This window comes from Amphiprion ocellaris, chromosome 3 (assembly GCF_022539595.1).
Source record: "Amphiprion ocellaris isolate individual 3 ecotype Okinawa chromosome 3, ASM2253959v1, whole genome shotgun sequence".
NCBI classification, from domain to species: Eukaryota; Metazoa; Chordata; class Actinopteri; family Pomacentridae; genus Amphiprion; species Amphiprion ocellaris.
Genome location: NC_072768.1, coordinates 16,585,942 through 16,601,712, shown reverse-complemented (window position 1 = coordinate 16,601,712; position 15,771 = coordinate 16,585,942). Strand labels below are relative to the sequence as shown.

Sequence of the window (15,771 nt, the reverse complement as noted above, 5' to 3'; positions counted from 1 at the left end):
GTTAGCTATGGTTGCAGAGGGCAACAATGGTCTGAAAGAGTCACTTTCCTGTGGGCCCAGCCTTAAATAACACTCCTCTCACTACAAAAGCACTGAAAATGTAACATTATCTGCATCAAAGAACATTGTCCATCAAACCAAACAATGACTTCGACTCTAGTGTCGACATTTTCACACTGTTTTTCCTCCCTAACTCACTAGCAGTGCTGTAAACAAATTTACTCCTGTGCTGTGCTTAAGTACAATTTTGAGGTACTTTAAATTTCCTTTTAGGCTTGGTGTATGTTTCCACTCCACAACTTCTCAGAGGGAAATTGTCTACATTCTACAGTCTACACTGTTATCTTATTTACAGCTACATTTATTCAGATTAGGATTTTAAATCCAAAATCACAAGAAAAGATTATAAAAAAACAACATACTGCTAACAATTAAACTAGCGGTTTCCAATCTGTTTTTACTCCTGATCTCTTGAGATGATGTCTGCTTGTTTTTCCTTGTTATGTTCTAGATGTCTATAAGTTGTTAGTAGTTAAACACATTTCCTCCTTTAAAAATTCTGATGCTGTTATTTACCTAACTGTTCATATATTCAACAACTCATAAAAAAATCTAAATTTTAACAAAAGGACATAAAATCAAAAGGGAATTTTGTTGTAGAACTTAGTTTTTCCTTCTTTCCAAACCAATGAATCATCTCACAACATCTGTCTTCTCACTACCCTCTGAGGGGACCACAGCTCTTGGTTGGGGATCGGTTAACTACCTGGCTATATGTTAAGAACACATGCTGATCAGCCATGACATTGAAACCATCTGTCATATATTGTGTAGGTCCTCCTTTTGTTGCCAAAACAGCTCTACACTACTCGAGCATGGAACTCCTAGGATGTCCTGTAGCGTCTGGCAGCAGGATGTTGGCATTGGGTCCTGTGGGTTGTGGGGCTTTCGTGGATGCTGAAAATGCTCAATCAGATCAGTATCTGGGGAGTTTGGAGAAACAACTTGAGCTCTTAGTCATGTTCCTCAAGCTGTTCCTCATCTGTTTTTTGCAGTGTAGCAGAGTGTACTGTCCTGCCAGGTGAAGCCACAAGCGTCAGCCATTTCAGTGCTCAGGTGGTGGTGCGAGTCAAAGTAACTCCCACATGAATGACAGGACCCAAGATTTCCCAGCAGAACACTATGAAAAATCAATGTCATCGGTCACAGGAGACACTGCGATATCGAACCAATACTAGTATATTTTGCTAATAATGCTTTTTGACTTAAACCTGCAGTTCACAATTATACAAACAATGTGGACGTATGTTTATGTCAAGTGCCTTGCCAACAGTCCCTTTCATTTTCAGTCTGTAACCCTTCACTTGAACATCGAGTTTCTTCTTTATTTGGACCATGAAAAACTTTTTTTTGATGCTTTCCAGATTTTTCCACCACAGACTCCTCCATACTCCTAGATGCTGAAGCTTCTGGCAAGTTAATCATTGGTAGATGAGGCATCTCTACTGGTGCACTAACATGGGAATATCACCATGCAGCTTTATAACAAATTATATGTGAAGTACAGAGAGATTTGCCTAGCACTGATGGATTTAATCAGCATTGTGTGGACTTGTTCAGCCTGACTGTAATGGACATTTATTTATAAGCTAACGTTCTGCACTCCAACTTTAAGTAGGATTAAGAATCTTTGTTAGTACTTACTTCAGTAAATATCTGAGTGCTTCTTCATTCACCGCTCAGTTGCTTCCACAAGTTGCAGTTGTGGGAATAGCCACTTAATAATCCTGCATAGTCATATGAATTCTGTCTGCGCCAGTGGGCCACGCTCAGCGGCTTCACAACATGGCCATTGTTGCGTACCACTGCGAGTATATAATTTCCACCCACTTACAATTAATGAAACCATCAGCCTACGCACTGTCAGAGCTTCACTGGTGGTCAAGAGACCTGAAACAACTGTGCTGCAGTTTTACCTTAATTCACTAATGAACAGCCTCCTTCGTTTCATATCCAAGCATAACTCAACACGCTGAGCTTTCTCAGCATCGAACGTCACCGCATGAGAAGCCATTAATTTAAAAAATGTATCATAAATAAAAGCATTCAGTGTGGCAGTCGTCTTTCAGAGAGATGATGGATGGTGGTGAGATGTATGGATTATGGTATGAAATGAGAGAAAGGGCCATATTTCACTGAGCGAGGGGCGTGATTGACCAAGTCTAATGGGCATTATTTCTGCACACTGACTCTGTAGAGCGGAGACACTGGGCGATCCCCGTCGGCCCATTGCTCCCTCAGACTCACACTGAGATAGGAGCGGCGCCCTCCCTGCTCTTTGTCATGACACCAATAGAAGAACAATATTTCAATGGCAACTGCATATTTCAATAGAAACTTTTAACAGAACAAAGTTCATGCTGCAGTCTAGACCAGGCCCTCCTAACCAGCACTGCACACTGTGTACGTGTGTGTGTGTGTGTGTGTGTGTGTGTGTGTGTGTGTGTGTGTGTGTGTGTGTGTGTGTGTGCATGCATGCATTTGTCAGTGGGTGTTCATGGCAAGCACTCCTTTTGAGTTTCCTATTCAAAAAATGTGAATGGGAGTGAAATATGATTGGCTCAGGGAGAGAATAAGGGGTTGGGTTCACAAGGCTATCAAGGCAGAGTGGTGGGGGACACACTCGTAAAATACCCCACTGCTGTCAGTATGAGAAAGAAAGAAAGTATCGATGATTCAGCCCTCCAAAGTTTGCTCCTAAAACATCCCTACAAGTAATTCTCAACGCTTGTTTGTCTGAGCACTGCTTACGATATTGTTTTGTGTCTTGGTTTCAGGTCACGTTGTATGAATGAACCGTTTAAATGTGCTTTTCTATCAAGTAATAAAGCATGACAATGGCTTGATAAAACAAGGCGACTCTGTCCTCTGGCAATCACTTTGCTTTGTCCTCGTCCGTGTCTGTATCAATTTTAGTCTCGTTAACTCTGGCTGAACTCATTACGGTGCAATAACAGCGAGGAGGACAGGTGTTGGAGGTATCACGTAGCAAGACTATCACAATAACCTGAGGTATCTGGTTCACTATCAAAGGAGACACACGCAGGTGAAGGAATCTCACATTTAAAAACACTTTGCATCAAGCAGCAGTGATATCACAGGCATCAGAATCAGCTCAGGGGACAATGAGGGAAAACAAAGCAGTTTGGGTCTTGAGGGAATTTACATGAATTACAGCAAGATGCCCATAGGGACGGCCACGACCTCTCCTCTGCTTTTTGAAACCAAACAAGGCCCTGATCCCGCCCATCAACACACACAGACACACACACACACACACACACACACAGTGGCAGAGAATAGTGTGACTGGTTTCCATGGTGCCATGAGGCTCACTGACAGGGCTGGAGTGTTAACATGCTCACAGACAACAGAGAGGATGATGGAGAGAGAAAGAAAAGGACAGAGGGAGAGAGAGAGGCAGAGAGAGCGCAGTAAAAAAACAAAGCATGTGTAGAATAGGAGAGATTTACCACACACAGGCAGCAGACCATCCCCGAGGTTAAGGGCCTGTAGTGTCGCCTATCGTATTTCTTTTTAACTCAAAGACTCTCAGCGACACAATTCAAAACACACAAGAGTTCGACTTAAGCCAGAGAAGCTCCAGTGTCAATGTTTTGATCCTCCAACGGCTTACACCATCAATGCTGTTTCTGTGCTCGAAATTATTAGGAAAGGATTCCATTATATTCCACTTCAGGTCCTGAATTTGTAGTTTTGCCCAACATTCGGGTCATTATTAATAACATTGTGTTCATCAAGTTAACTGTTAAGATCTCGGAGTGCAGCGACAACACAATAGAGTGGTCTGGCGTGACACAAGAGCAGTCATAATCATGGGTTTTCTGGAAAAATCTTCAGTATTCATCAGAGAAAACAAAGGCAAATGGTTAAGTTTGACTGCTGAGAAAACAATCCTTAAATCTTGGATTTATTCTCCATATATGTGCACACTTTGAATTGGCTCTGAGCTGAACAATTGAAAAATGAGTTCACTGGAGTGTTTACTCCAAATTCATCCGGAGTAAATGATGCATCTGTCCCATCAATGTCATTTTCCATTAACGTAGAAGCTTTGAAGACAGGGAAGTAGGAACCTTAAGGAACCTAATGTCAATTAGTTGTTAGTTCTAAGTCTATATGTGGATATATCTCACACTACTTCTGCTACTACTTCTGTTCTATCAATGGTATTATTACAGTCACAGCACTATACTTGTCAAAGCTGTCGCTGACAACTTGGAACGTGGCAACGTCCCTGAAAATGCATCCAATGAGCCAACAGGCAGAAGCAATGAAGCAATTACACCGGTTGTTCACAAGCCTTTTAGATTATGTGAACTACTTTATTTGAAGGTAAAACCTATAGTCATAGTATAGTAAACCCGTAATGTCCCCAACGGTCCTCATTACTCAGGACAATTGTGAGTGTGCACAACAACAGTAAACAGAGTAGGTTAAAGTTAAACTACAAGGCAAAGAGAATTTTATTGTTCACTTGTTTTCTCTTCCAAATAATGTGGCTAAACTCAAAGCTTGTAAAAAAACAGTCTGATGGTCTTTCTTTTCATGTTTGTTGCCATGTTTAACCTACGTTACTGTGACTCTTTGGTGAGTGTGATGTTATTAAACCTTTCTTTCAGACACCACCAGCTTTATGTCTCAGAAGAACTAATTTTATCCACCAATATCTGCATACTGTACTTGCTATTCACATTATTTTTGTTTATCTGAACTCTTCCCAGAGGCCGCTTTCTGTTTGCTTGTATAGTCGGTCTTGCTCTCCTGTTTACCGTGTTGCACAGCTTATTCTGATATCCCTAGTGTGCCCGTGTTTCAGTTTTAATCATTAAGTAGTCCAGATAATGTGGCCAAACATTTGCTCACTTGTCTACAACCATTTTGATCATCTGACCATTATGCTTCATTGTTTTTGTGTTCCCAGATTTCACAGCAAGTGAGTACAATCTTATTATAACTACAAAAATAATGGCCAAAACTGCAAAAACAAACCGGAGTTTCTCTTTGAACCACCACAAATATTTTCTGAAAAAGGAATCTCTCTTCCCTCAGCTATTGTTAGCTCACCATGTCCAAGCCAGTGACTTTGAGCGACTTGCCAACAATAGCCATACAGTATATAGCAATATGGCAACCATTCATGTGGTAATGAAGCAGCAGAGGAAGCGCTGCAGCCCGGTTAGACACACTGTGTATATGGGGCTTGCCTCCAACTGCAGAGAGCACCAGCTGAGGACATGAGAGGAGGTGGAAGGCATCCAAGAGTTTCCTGCAGCAAAAGAAAGAGAGAGAGAGAGCTAGAAAGACCCACGGTGCAGGTCTCCTTCTCTATATGCTCCATACTGTCACCCATAAGAAGATCATCCTCGGCCCAGTGAGCAGCGAGCGTCCGCGGGTGTCAATAAACACACTCTCCGCCCTGCACACACACAAACACACACACTTTAACTCTCTCAGTATGTGCACGTGTGCTGATCCCTGCGTCCATATGTGTCCACAGAAGGCGCAGGCATGTGTGCACCTCCTTTGCTTCCCCACCAGGACCAATTTCCATCCGCCGTCTGTGTGAGAGAGCGCGATCGATGCTGCACGGGGCGCCTCATCCAGGCTGTTCATTACTGTTGGCAACACTGTGGCCATAAGCACAAACAACCTGCCCCACTGATGCATTACACTCAGGTCACAGCCGGACCAACGGACGGCGGCGCCATTTAACTCAACTTAAACATGAACCCGTTGCTTTACGAGCAGCTGTAGGAAAATCTGACATCGCTGCTCGACTGTCATTCACGATCTGCGTTTCATTGGTTTTCATTAGTTTTATTGGCCAACCACAACAACAGCTGAGGGAGCCTGGTGTCTCCAGAAGCCATCTTTGAAGTGTGGGTTTGTGGCAGCAGGAGGGGAATGAGATTTCCCCTCTTGCTACCTTCTTCTCATCTTCTTCATCCTCACCCACGCTGTGTGTCCTGCTCACATACCACCTGTCTCCTCAACATAACCTCTACAGACCTACCGGCACGATTAGCCATGTAAACAAACACAAATTTATTCCTCGGACATGAGCGTAGACATCGAATAGTGCAGTACCGCCACAATCGGTATGAAAAGTAACATAATAGGGCTCTTAGGAATTCACAGCAAAATAAAAAAAAACAGTACTAAGCTCAAGAAAAACTAAATATCTCTGCAAGAATTTCAACAGGAAAGAAGAAAGAGCAAAAACAGTAAGCACGTAGACCAATGTGTATCGGTCTTTTCAAATAAGCAGCCTTTGTGTCTTTGCATTGCATTGGTGTACCAACCTGTAGAGAATGAGCAGAGAAAGGTAACAAAGACTTTCCTTTCTACAAGCCAAATAAAAGCTTCACCTCAAACACACAACTACACCTGCCTGTACTGAGAAAAATAACACAGATGGCAAAGCACAGGCCAGGAGGAACACCTTGAACCACCAGCATCACAGCAAATACTTCATGTTCAGCACTTCTCTTTTTTTCGCAAGCACAGAGACAAAATTACTGGCTTTTTAGTGAGTCCAAAAACTGACAACTGATCTGATCTTGCGCCTCCTACTCCTGCTCTGATATGAAATCCATATTGCACTCAGTGACTCAACAGCAGAAAAAAAATTGGGAAAAAAAAGCTGGAAAAGGAACAAGTTCTGCTGCTCAGTCCTTTAATACACATAGCGTTAAAAATAAATAAGTTTGATAGAAGTGAAACAAGCCGCAGACAGCTGGTGGGGTGGAAGAGTCAGTGACGTTATGTTGAGGTGTGCAGCGAGCAGCGGTGAAGGAGCTGAAGGGCTTAATCAGCCTGTCTACAGCACGCACACACACACACACACACACACACACACACACACACACACACCACGTTGCTGCAGGTGTTGAGATAAAAATGTCGAAGGAGGGAGACACGGAGATTTGAAATAAAGGAGGAGGAAGGTATGCCAAAGGCAGCAGCAAATGAAAGGAGCAGAAGTGAGAAGGGTTGTGGAGGTGTTAGTTGGCTGCTGCATGTGTGTGTGAGTGTGTGTGTGTGTGTGCGTAATGGGCAGTATGCATTTATGTGTGTGCAGCTATGAGTAGGGAGATGAGTGTGTCCGTTCCTGCAAATGTTTGTGTTAGTAAGTGTGAGGCTGTGTGCCTGTTTGGCATATGAGTACATCGCCGAAACATGAATCCCCTGTTGCGTTGTGTTGTGTGTGTAACTGTGTGTGTAGTGTACATTCTCAAATAACAGCAGGGTGAACGGTCGGCATAAACAAGTAAAGACCAGCTAAAAACACTGAAGTGGTGGTGAAATTACCCGCACAATTGCTCTGCTGCTGTTAATTCCTCTTGCAAATTCGTGATAATCGTTCCTCTGTCGTTTCTTGTTTACTGCTAAAGACACTGATCAACGCAAGCCTGTGCATAAAGAGTAGAACTGATTTACTGCTCAGCTACGAGACTTGGATCAACTTTCTCATCGAATTCCCAGCATGCAAATGACTAAAGCAGATTTTACATAATGTTAAACAATTTCTTCATGCTCCCGTCGGTGAAACTTACCACTACCTCTACGTTTCTCATTAAAAGCCTAGCCTTGGGCTTTTAATAGGCTCACTGGAGATGAGCCTGGAAAGCCGAGGAGAGCAGGCGGCGGCAGCAGCAGGGGGCAGAGACAAAAAGCTGCAGTCCAACAGCCTTCACATCCTGCTAAATCCAATACACTGGTATCAGATCAATCTATCCCGCTTGTACTCAGCCTCCAATAATCACTGTTATTATCATGTTCTTTTGTATGACAGGAAGAATAATAAAATGCAGTCTAGGTGATCTGATCACCAGGTTCTATGGTTTGCCTTCCATAGTTCTCTACTATTTTACATGCAAATTTCAATTGTCATGTAAGGTATGCCGTCATATCAGTATCAATCCTTTACTGATCTGACCGATATTTAGAATGTCAGAGCTTCACGGATTGTTTGCAAAAATTTTGTGTGGCGTCATAACTGTGGAATTAAATCAGTAATATTTAAACTGACAGGAACTATGATTGTGTGCAGTTGATAAGAACTATGTGTCAGTTGAGTTCATCCACATCTACTGGCTGGTACAAGCCACCATCACTCACACGACACTCACTCTGTTAAAGCTGAGGTAGGCAGTATTTTTTGGCTTCACTGAGCAAAAAAAAATCCATAATAGCCCTTCAGCATATTATAATCTAAATGGTCTGAGAGGAAACTAGAATTCAGCACTTTGCCTTGGCTCAGTTGTCAGGCTTTAACAATTTGAAACTCAAACCAGCCAGCACACTGAAAGGGATGGGTTTTATTAAACTGCAAAATTACATCATTTTTATAGCAACAAATTGGAAAAAACTGAGAGAATTGTCTTTTACTAATAATTTGTGACCTTTGGCTTGGTTGGGAAAAAACAACCAAATCTAAGCTATAAATAGAGATATTTTATAAAATCACTTTATTCTACATATCATGAAAAATTTGACAAAAAAGAAAAACACATCAATTGCGCTAACTAGATTCTGGAGAAAAGAAACATAAAAATCTGCACTCCTCAGTACAACTGAACTGACTCAGCTGCAACCAACAGTCAAGTGACAAAAATTCAGGGACCTTTCAGTTGAACTGGGTTGAACTGCAGGCTGTGTTTCCACAGGGCAGACAGGGCACAAGTAAAGAAACTAATTAACAATGTCAGTAGTGTTGGTTACACCGTTGGACATTTAGAAAAGCAGATTTTGATGCCATTTTGTTCAGTTTTTGTAAAATAAAGAGATTCTACTTTTGTTTTTTTTCTTTATGTTGTGTGATGCCTGTGCTGGTCTAGTAGAAGCAGCTTAAGACAGAAAGGAAAGAGTTGTAGGAGGAGGGCTGTATTTTCTAATTCTGTTATTGTTCATGATTTCTACCTACGCCAGCTTTAATAGAATAAACATTCATAGTGCAGAAGCCAAGTAAAAACATGAGAAGTTTCTATCAAAGCCAGAGTCTAAACCAAATAGCTGTTAGATCTGGTGAAAGTCAGATGTCTGTCATCAGGTTTTGCTGTAAGTGAAGTGCAACACCTGGCTCATCTAAACCAGCCAATCACGATAAACATCAGTACATAAAATGTTGATTTTACTGACAAAAACAGAGTGAATATCTAAAAACAGCAAAGCAGAAGAGATAGGAAGAATATTCTGAGTGAATTTATGTATATAATATACATGCTTGTTACATAATTCAGTGGAAATAAACATAATCCAGAATCTAAATAATAAGACAGGTAAACATGGAGGAAGACATGGAGTTGCAGTAAGAGAGATGGCAAATTATAATTGAAACAGATCATGAAAAGGCAATACTTCTTGTTACAATATGAAGATATAACAACAGAAATGAATGAATAATTAAATATAAACTCATCTCTAATATGAGCTGGATTCATGTAAAGGTCTTCTGTAAACATAGACCCAAACATCTAGTTGAGAATTTACAGTAAATAATGTCAGCCTGGCTCAGTGGAGGAGGACCACACAGTCCTCCAGCCCTCCTCTCAGAACTCCTCTTTCACTCCCTCACCCTCTCTTTCATTCCTCTTCCTCCCTTTTCCTTCATCTAACTCTCTTTTCCTCCCCTCTCTTTCTCTTCCCAGACTCCATGCTCTTTGGTGCAGGTGACAGCACAGGGACAATGGGATGATATCACTGGGCGACGGCTAGCAGCTTGTCTGCATGCTGCACAATAACAGGCCGCTGCAGCTCGAGTGTGGCACATTGTAAAGTTTGTGAGAGAGGGAGAAAAGAGTATAAAGAGCGAGAGAGAAAGAGAGAGAGGAGTGAGAGAAGGAGGGAGACAGACGGGGGAGAAAAAGCAAACTGTACTGCTCAACCGATGGAGAAAAAAGGGAGGGTATAGTGAGAGGGAGAAAGACACTGTGTAGCATCAGTGTACGTGAACAATCCGGTGCTCATGTGTGCATGCGAGGTACAATGAGCCTATAGCCTGTACAGCTGAATCTGTGTGGGCAGGACTGCAGACTGCTGCCTTTTAATTACAGCACGGCTCCTTCCTCCTCTCTGACAAAGTCTCACACATGCACAAAAACACACACGGCAAACAGCACACGGCACACCTGCCACGAGGCAGATTGGATTTACATTGCATCAATAATTCACCCTCACATATATCCTCAAACACACACACGCACACACACACACGCACACACACACACACACGCAGGTTGTCTTTATCGCATTTAGAGGAGGCAACGGCCAGAAACTGCAGAAACAGAAGCTCTGTGGTTGGAGGCAAACACACATCACAGCGACTCATCCTGCACAAATGACCTCCATTATGAAACCAGGTATGAGTTCTGCAAAAACACGCAACCAGAAGACTTTTTTTGGCAATCAAGCGGTCCTATTCTTAGAAACACCTGACTAAAAACAACATCCCTGGGCTTCCTATTCTCAAGATCCATCACCGCACTCCATCTGAAAAAGGCTGAGTACCAGGCACACTGTCAGAGAGAGGCTTTCATCTCCACCACTGTGTTGTGCATTAGCCACAATTTCATCTGCCCTTGTTTTAGCAGCTGAGAGCAGGATGCAAATGGGCTTCTGTTATTGTTGTTTCAGTCTGTTGTTTTCTACAGTCAGCGGATACGTTATACCTTCACAGTGTGATCAGATCTGGACAGGTGGTATTACTGAGGAATCTGTCCTCCTTCCAGCTAAGATTTGATGTGTTGTCATTGAGTATCAGGAACATAAACAACTGCTCTATGAATTATTCTGTCAGTCAACTGTTAGAAATTTGAGAAAAAGCCAATCCCAATTTCTTAAGGCCCAATATCCAACTCCAAATATATCCAATTATCATTAATATACACAGAGAGTTGCATCAAATGCTCACACTTGAGCTGTGACAAACACATACTCTGCAAATCATTAAATCATAAAAATAGCAATTAACTTCTGTAAATCAGCTGAATGACTCAAAGTTTTAAGCAGTAGTTCACTATGTACAGGACAAATATGCACCAGAGGTTGCTCTGGCTTGATAAACAGTCTGAGATCGAAGCCATGTGAGGTTGGCTGAAGGCCGAAACTTTTCAGATGTACGTTAACCTGTTGTAGCTGTCTGTTGAGTTAAAATCATGAGGAACAACCAGAAATGTAGGCTCCCCTTACTCATATTTGTCCTGGTGTTGGTCCTTTTGTTTTACCTCTGGTGCAGACAAGTCATAGTGAACCTAGAGCCTCTTTGTAGTCGGGAGAAATCGAGTGTTAAAAATAATCGAATCCCTTCGATAAACATTATGTTCTAGTATGCATTATCTTGCATTTTTTCACTTCTTCCTCTTTGTTGTGAACTCTGCTTTGGTCATTCCCTTTACAGTTCAAGCCAACCTTTCAACTAATCAGAATTCGATCTACACACAGCACTATAGAGACCAGTGTGGAACCAGTTTGTGACTCCACAATGTGACATGAACAACAATGATCCAAACACATATTATTAAACCAACATTTTTATGATGTTACAATTTCAACATTGTAGGATAATTACATTGTATATAAGCTATCAAATAAATATCTATATTTTTTTCTAGACAGATAATAGATTACTAAAGCCTAGACCAACAAACATACATGGGGATTTTTTTCCTCCTTTGTTCTCAAAAAACATCTCCATTCACAAACAAACTCAAGAAACAAAACTGAAATGGCAAAACAGCAGGTGGCTATATTACTCTGAAGCCATGTTGGCCAATCAGAAGCCTGGAAAAAACACTACTGTTGGCTCCCCTACCAATAATGTTGCAATGAGGATGTTTCTGATGTTTCAGTAAGGTTAGCACCAGTACAATTTTGGCCCCATCTGCCATTGCAAAAACATATACACAGAGGAAATACAGATGCACATCCCAAGGCAAAACAAAAACAAACCCTGCTTCTACCTGTCTCCCTTGCAAAGTCAGTTTCTGAATAATTTCACCCTGGAAGAAGTTTTCCAAAAGTTCAGTTTTTTTAACCGCCCTAACCTGGCATGTAGACATGTAGACAAAAGTCCAAAACCCACAGATAAAGCTATGTTTTAAATAATACCCATGTAGATGTGAACAGGGTTCAAGACCAAAGCAGAAATAGATCTCTTTACCATGTTATGACTGTTGTTTTTCTTTTCTTTTCAACACATGTCACCGGAAAACATCTTGATGTCTTAACTATAGGATTAGAAAGAATTCTGCTTTAACTGAAATACAGTCTTTGGTGAAAACAATGCAGGGCGATATGATACAAGCTCAAGATACAACATCCCATAAACATCGCATCGCCACTCAAATGGATTCAAGTGAACACTTAATGGATTCAAACACTCTCCTGTAAATGCGTTCCAGTACCTTTGGTGTATACAGTGAAAAAGCTCATGTATTGATCAAACGACCCATTAGCACTTTGAATCTGGCTTTTATTGGAAACGCTTTAAGTGGATTCCTTTAAAATGTTTTGCGAAAATGGATCCCCTGTACTACTAGCATGGGATAATGCACTCACAGTGGACACATGCTTCCATTAGGCTGGTGACTATGTGAAAACCATCAGTAATGCAAACATAAACAAGAATGTTTGACCTTACAGGGTACAATCTAAATATCGAACCACGCATGGCAGTGCACTGTCGTTCCAAGTGGATCCTTAAGAGGGAAGTCTGAATATTTTCTTGGTTCTAGTAATTTATTCACTTGGATGTCAAGCACAGGAGGGGGAAGGAATTTTAAGTGGAGTGTAACAATTGGGCTTTTCTTTCCTCAAAACTGCATAATTATTGAGGTTAATTCAACTCAGGGCTTGTGCACCATTGTCTTTGAATATGGCTGCCACGGCTTAAATGAATAAATTAGTGACAAAATGTAGCTAACAGACAAGCTGTGCCTGAATGCACAATGTCAGAGACACTGGCTCCGAGGATAAGAAGAAGCTGCGAGAAAAAGCCCTCACTTGATTTGCTGGAGACAACAGCCTTGTCATTTACAGGCCTGAGTTTCCTCAGTGATATGATTTCGCTGGTATCTGAGCTACATGCTCAGTTATTCTCAACCTAGAGGGATTTCACACCGTTTCCACTGTGTGTGTGTGCTAGTCGCTGTGGTGTGTATTCCCTCTGCCTCATTCTTGATAAGCAAAACTAACATTTCTGCCGTTGTGACAAGATGCCTTGTACTCTTCAGGGAAATGATATAACAAAATGGGACAGATGCTCACAGCTAAAATAACTTAGATGACAGCATAGATGGCAGCATAATAAGAAAAATGATGGAAAGTGTTTTTTAGGTGAATAGATCACCATCTTTTAATTCAAAAAGTGGATGGTTGGGATTTGTTAGGAGTTGAATGTGTTGACAGCATGCTTAAAAGAGTTTTGCCTTTTTCTTATCCACACCAGATCTCTTTCATAGACAGGCTGAATGGAAAAAATAAAAAATCTGTATGCAGTTGCTTTGTTGCATATGGAATAGAATGGGATATAACTGCTGACTTTTTTTTGTTGATGTTTACAAAGGAAAAATTTAGTTAAGTAGTCCATAAATTTCTCTTATCCATAAGTCCATTGAAAGTGATGTGCATGAAGGTGTTGCATGCTTTTTCTGTAAACGCCTTACCTCAAATCCCCCTATTTTGCATTTAATAAAGCAACAGACACATTTTTCTGTTATATGTTTATTAACTCTGACTCCCATAACTTGTTGATGGTTTTGAAAGGAATGATGTTTTTTTTCTAAACTAGCAAAATGACACCATTTATCATTATAAGGAACTGCATAAACAGTAAAAAATGTAAAATTTCCAACTTTCTCAAAGTCTTAAGGACAAGCTTTGTTGTGAAATGCAACCAAATTTAAGTTTAAAGTGTCTCATTTAAAAAAGTAAAAAAAAAATAATATGGCTTCATCTAACCAGATTCTGTGAAAAAAAAATCTCTCTTCTACACAACCAGGGAGCCTGTACTGATTCATTTGTGACCAACAGTCACATGGCAAAAAATTCTGTGAATTTTCAGCTGAACTGGACTGAACTGCAGGCTGTGTTTACACAAAGCAGATAGGAGAAACAAATTAAAAGTGTAAGTAGTAAAATATGTGTTTTTCAGGTCTGGTAACACCTGTGGACAAAAAATGTGTTCAATAAAAAAACTTAATTCCAATTTTTATTAGTCATTTACTTCTATAACATTTATTACATTGCATAAAAAAGATTTTTTTTTTAAGATAAGATAAGATAAAGTTCTTTATTTCTCCCCACTCCAGGGGAAATTTACATTGTTACAGCAGCTTATGTAACAGTAGACATAGTGATAAGAATAAAATAATAATAGAACAATAGTAATAATATTTACAATATATACAAGGGTGACAGATGAGGGTAAAGTGGCTTAACAGAAAAAATAAAAATAAAGTTTAAAAGTGCAGAGATGTGCAGTGCAAGAATGTCAGTGCAAAAGTTTAAGTTATCTCTACTTCTAGCAATAGTTGTACAGTTTCCATAGAGTCACAGTGCCTTAAAAATCCTAATTAGGAGGACTTAAAGTGTCAAAGAATCTAATGAGAAAGTCTCTACTTTTGCAGGTGTCGGTCTTCAAACAAAGTGTTGGACAAATGATCACGGCACTATATGAAAGTTTATCCGGAGCAAAATCCAGAGTAAACCATCCATGTGCTGATGTTTCACTCAAAATCAAAAACATAAACCTCATGGTGAACTTAGGTGGAAAGTGAGATGACCACTAAAATCTGCAGGCTTCATCCTCTGGGAACCATGAATGTCTTTACAAATGTATCCAATTGTTATTGCGACATTTCAGTCTGGATCAAAGCAGTGACAGACAGACAGACAGATTGACATTCCCATCACTAAATCCACACAGTCATACATATACATATAGCATTTACCGTAAAAACTGTTATAAAACTCTACTGTAACATTTTCACTAGAAACAGCAACACTGGACGAATTCAGCTTCATAGTGACCCAGCCACTGCAGAAATCAAATTGGCTCATTCAGCTGCTTTAGACTGCCACAGTAGCATCCTTATTTCCCACAGTGACATCCTTCATCTATGGTGGAACTTAAATGCACTTAAAGCCATCCCCTATGTGTGCAGTGCTGCTGTTACTTCTTCAGACTCTTGACGTGAACGCTGCGTGTCCTTGACATGACTGATGACCGGTTGGAGATCTCAGAGAGCTCTTGTCAGGGAGGAAAAAGCCCTCAGAGTGGTGCAGAGGAGCCAAGGAGACTCTAGCTTCAGGAGTAGGTCTGAGTGCCGCCTGTCTCCAGCAGGTCCTTCTGGAGGCTGAAACCTCATCTGAGGTTTGAGTCTGGGAAGACTCAGACTGTGAAGGGTGACTGACCAACCAGCCTGTCTGGTTGGGTACCTCTGGCCTCTCAAGGCCCTTCTCTACTTGAGTGCTTAATTAGTGACTAACAGCCTTGCTGACAGCAGTAAGTCCTGCAGCAGGGCCTGTTTAACAGTGTTGAAATTGTTTATGTATAAGGGGTGCGGAGGTGAGACTACAAACCCTGAGGGCAGACAACTCAGAACAAGGGAGCCTCTTCAACTCTCCGTCAACAAACAGCAACACAACAGAAGACAGGTACTAGTCACACAAAGACGCTAATCATTT

General features: G+C 41.0%; 1 protein-coding gene across 12 annotated transcripts in view; it reads right to left on the bottom strand.

Moving 5' to 3' along the window:
- The window catches only part of LOC111567068 (neuronal cell adhesion molecule-like), an 83,409-nt gene that overhangs the window by 53,323 nt on the left and 14,315 nt on the right, over positions 1-15,771 (bottom strand). The window lies entirely within an intron of this gene.